Source organism: Eurosta solidaginis, chromosome X, assembly GCF_040869045.1.
Source record: "Eurosta solidaginis isolate ZX-2024a chromosome X, ASM4086904v1, whole genome shotgun sequence".
In the NCBI taxonomy this organism is placed as follows: domain Eukaryota; kingdom Metazoa; phylum Arthropoda; class Insecta; order Diptera; family Tephritidae; genus Eurosta; species Eurosta solidaginis.
Window position 1 is genome coordinate 67,494,654 of NC_090324.1, and position 4,848 is coordinate 67,499,501.

Here is a 4,848-nt window from a genome sequence, read left to right on the forward strand (position 1 = left end):
AAAGGGAGTGGCCCTTCGTTCTATAGGTGTTCGCCTTTTCGAGATATCGCCATAAAGGTGGACCAGGGGTGACTTTAGAATATGTTTGTACGATATGGGTATCAAATGAAAGGTGTTAATGAGTATTTTAAAAGGGAGTGGGCCTTAGTTCTATAGGTGGGCGCCTTTTCGAGATATCGCCATAAAGGTGGACCAGGGGTGACTCTAGAATGAGTTTGTACGATATGGGTATCAAATTAAAGGTATTAATCAGAGTTTTAAAAGGGAGTGGTGTGAAGGCGTTTTCTAGATATCGACCAAAATGTGGACCAGGGTGACCCAGAACATCATCTGTTGGATACCACTAATTTATTTATATATGTAATACCTGCCAAGATTTTAAGGGTTTTTTATTTCGCCCTTCAGAACTTTTACATTTTCTTCTACTTAATATGGTAGGTGTCACAACCATTTTATAAAGTTTTTTCTAAAGTTATATTTCGCGTCAATAAAATAATCCAATTACCTTACCATGTTTCATCCCTTTTTTCTTATTTGGTATAGAATTATGGCATTTTTTTCATTTTTCGTAATTTTGATATCGAAAAAGTGGGCGTGGTCATAGTCGGATTTCGTTCATTTTTCATACCAAGATAAAGTGAGTTCAAGTAAGCACGTGAACTAAGTTCATTAAAGATATGTAGATTTTTGCTCAAGTTATTGTGTTAACGGCCATGCGGAAGGACAGGCGGACGACTGTGTATAAAAACTGGGTGTGGCATCAACCGATTTCGCCCATTTTCACAGAAAACAGTTAACGTCATAAAATCTATGCGCCTACCAAATTTCAAAAGGATTGGTTATTTTTGTTCGACTTATGGCGTTAAAAGTATCCTAGACAAAATTAAATGAAAAAGGGCGGAGCCACGCCCATTTTGAAATTTTCTTTTATTTTTGTATTTTGTTGCACCATATCATTATTGGAGTTGAATGTTGACATAATTTACTTATATACTGTAAAGATATTAAATTTTTTGTTAAAATTTTACTTTAAAAAATTTTTTTTTTAAAAGTGGGCGTGGTCTTTCTCCGATTTTGCTAATTTTTATTAAGCGTACATATAGTAATAGGAGTAACGTTCCTGCCAAATTTCATCATGATATCTTCAACGACTGCCAAATTACAGCTTGCAAAAGTTTTAAATTACCTTCTTTTAAAAGTGGGCGGTGCCACGCCCATTGTCTAAAATTTTACTAATTTTCTATTCTGCGTCATAAGTTCAACTCATCTACCAAGTTTCGTCGCTTTAGCTGTCTTTTGTAATGAATTATCGCACTTTTTCGGTTTTTGGAAATTTTCGATATCGAAAAAGTGGGCGTGGTTATAGTCCGCTATCGTTCATTTTAAATAGCGATCTGAGATGAGCGCTCAGGAACCTAAATACTAAATTTCATTAAGATACCTCAAAATTTACTCAAGTTATCATGTTAACGGACGGACGGACGGACGGACGGACGGACATTGCTCAATCAAATTTTTTTTCGATCCTGATTATTTTGATATATGGAAGTCTATATCTATCTCGATTCCTTTATATATGTACAACCAACCGTTATCCAATCAAACTTAATATACTCTTTGAGCTCTGCTCAACTGAGTATAAGCAAGTAAGGAAGGCTAAGTTCGGGTGTAACCGAACATTACATACTCAGTTGAGAGCTGTGGAGACAAAGTAAGGGAAAATCACCATGTTGTAAAAAGAACCTAGGGTAACCCTGGAATGTGTTTGTATGACATGTGTATCAAATGGACGGCATTAAAGAGTATTTTAAGAGGAAGTGGGGCATAGGTCTATAGATGGACGCCATTTAGGGATATCGCCATAAAGGTGGACCAGGCTTGACTCTAGAATTTGTTTGTACGATATGGGTATCAAATGAAATGTGTTAATGATAATTTTAAAAGGGAGGGGGCCTAAGTTCTATAGGTGGACGCCTTTTCGAGATATCGCCATAAAGGTGGACCAGGGGTGACTCTATAGTTTATTTTGAACGATATGGGTATCAAATGAAAGGTATTAATGAGTATTTTAAAAGGGCGTGTGCCTAAGTCTATAGATGGACGCCGTTTCGAGATATCGCCATAAAGATGGACCAGGTTTGACTCTAGAATGCGTTTGTACAATATGGGTATCAAACGAAAGGTGTTAATAAGTGTTTTAAAACGGAATGGGCCTTAGTTCTATAGGTGGACGCCTTTTCGGAATATCGTTATAAAAGTGGACCAGGGGTGACTCTAGACTGCGTTTGTACAATATGGGTATTAAATTAAAGGTGTTAATGAGTATTTTAAAAGGGCGTGGGCCTTAGTTCTATAGGTGGACGCCTTTTCGAGATATCGCCATAAATGTGGACTAGGGGTGACTCTAGAATTTGTTTGTACGATATGGGTATCAAATGAAAGGTGTTAATGAGTATTTTAAAAGGGCGTGGGTCTTAGTTCTATAGGTGGACAAATATCGGCATAAAGGTGGACCAGGGGTGACTCTAGAATTTGTTTGTACGATATGGGTATCAAATGAAAGGTGCTAATGATTATTTTAAAATGGTGTGGGCTTTAGTTCTATAGGTGGACGCCTTTTCGAAATATCGCCATAAAGGTGGACCAGCGGTGACTCTAGAATTTGTTTGTACGATATGGGTATCAAATGAAAGGTGTTAATGATTATTTTAAAAGGGCGTGTGCTTTAGTTCTATAGGTTGACGCCTTTTCGAGATATCGCCATAAATGTGGACTAGGGGTGACTCTAGAATTTGTTTGTACGATATGGTTATCAAATGAAAGGTGTTAATGAGTATTTTAAAAATTAGTGGGCCTTAGTTCTATCTGTGGACGCCTTTTCGAGATATCGCCATAAATGTGGACTAGGGGTGACTCTAGAATTTGTTTGTACGATATGGGTATCAAATGAAAGGTGTTAATGAGTATTTTAAAAGGGCGTGGGTCTTAGTTCTATAGGTGGACAAATATCGGCATAAAGGTGGACCAGGGGTGACTCTAGAATTTGTTTGTACGATATGGGTATCAAATGAAAGGTGCTAATGATTATTTTAAAATGGTGTGGGCTTTAGTTCTATAGGTGGACGCCTTTTCGAAATATCGCCATAAAGGTGGACCAGCGGTGACTCTAGAATTTGTTTGTACGATATGGGTATCAAATGAAAGGTGTTAATGATTATTTTAAAAGGGCGTGTGCTTTAGTTCTATAGGTTGACGCCTTTTCGAGATATCGCCATAAATGTGGACTAGGGGTGACTCTAGAATTTGTTTGTACGATATGGTTATCAAATGAAAGGTGTTAATGAGTATTTTAAAAATTAGTGGGCCTTAGTTCTATCTGTGGACGCCTTTTCGAGATATCGCCATAAACGTGGACCAGGGGTGACTCTAGAATTTGTTTGTACTATATGGGTATCAAATGAAAGGTGTTAATGAGTATTTTAAAAGGGCGTGGGCCTTAGTTCTATAGGATGACGCCTTTTCGAAATATCGCCATAAAGGTGGACCAGGGGTGACTCTAGAATTTGTTTGTACCATATGGGTATCAAATGAAAGGTGTTAATGATTATTTTAAAAGGGCGTGGGCCTTAATTCTATAGGTGGACGCCTTTTCGAAATATCGCCATAAAGGTGGACCAGGGGTGGCTCTAGAATTTGTTTGTACGATATGGGTATCAAATGAAAGGTGTTAATGAGTATTTTAAAAGGGCGTTTTGATTTCGCCCTGCAAAACTTTTTCATTTTCTTCTACTTAATATGGTAGGTGTCACACCCATTTTACCAAGTTTTTTTCTAAACTTATATTTTTCGTCAATAGACCAATACAATTACCATGTTTCATCCCTTTTTTCGTATTTGGTATATAATTATGGCATTTTTTTCATTTTTCGTAATTTTCGATATCGAAAAAGTGGGCGTGGTTATAGTCAGATTTGGGCCATTTTTTACACCAATACAAAGTGAGTTCAGATAAGTACGTGAACTGAGTTTCGTAAAGATATATCGATTTTTGCTCATGTTATCGTGTTAACGGCGGAGCGGAAGGACAGACGGTCGAATGTGTATAAAAACTGGGCGCGGCTTCAACCGATTTCGCCCTTTTTCACAGAAAAAAGTTAGCGTCCTAGAATCTAAGCCTCTACCAAATTTCACCACGATTGGTAAATTTTTGTTCGACTTATGGCATTAAAAGTATCCTAGACAAATTAAATGAAAAAGGGCGGAGCCACGCCCATTTTGAAATTCTCTTTTATTTTTGTATTTTGTTGCACCATATCATTACTGGAGTTGAATGTTGACATAATTTACTTATATACTGTAAAGATATTAACTTTTCTTTTAAAATTTGAATTTAAAAAAAAAAATTTTTAAAAAGTGGGCGTGGTCGTCCTCCGCTTTTGCTAATTTTTATTAAGCATACATACAGTGATAGCAGTAACGTTTCTGTCAAATTTCATCATGATATCTTCAACGACTGCTAAATTACAGCTTACAAAACTTCTAAATTACCTTATTTTAAAAGTGGGCGGTGCCACGCCCATTATCCAAAATTTTACTAGTTTTCTATTCTGCGTCATAAGTTCAACTCACCTACCAAGTTTCATCACTTAATCCATATGTGGTAATGAATTATCGCACTTTTTCGATTTTTCGAAATTTTCGATATCGAAAAAGTGGGCGTGGTTATTTTCCGATATCGTTCATTTTAAATAGCGATCTGAGATGAGTGCCCAGGAACCTACATACCAAATTTCATCAAGATACCTCAAAATTTAATCAAGTTATCGTTTTTTTTCGGTACTGATGATT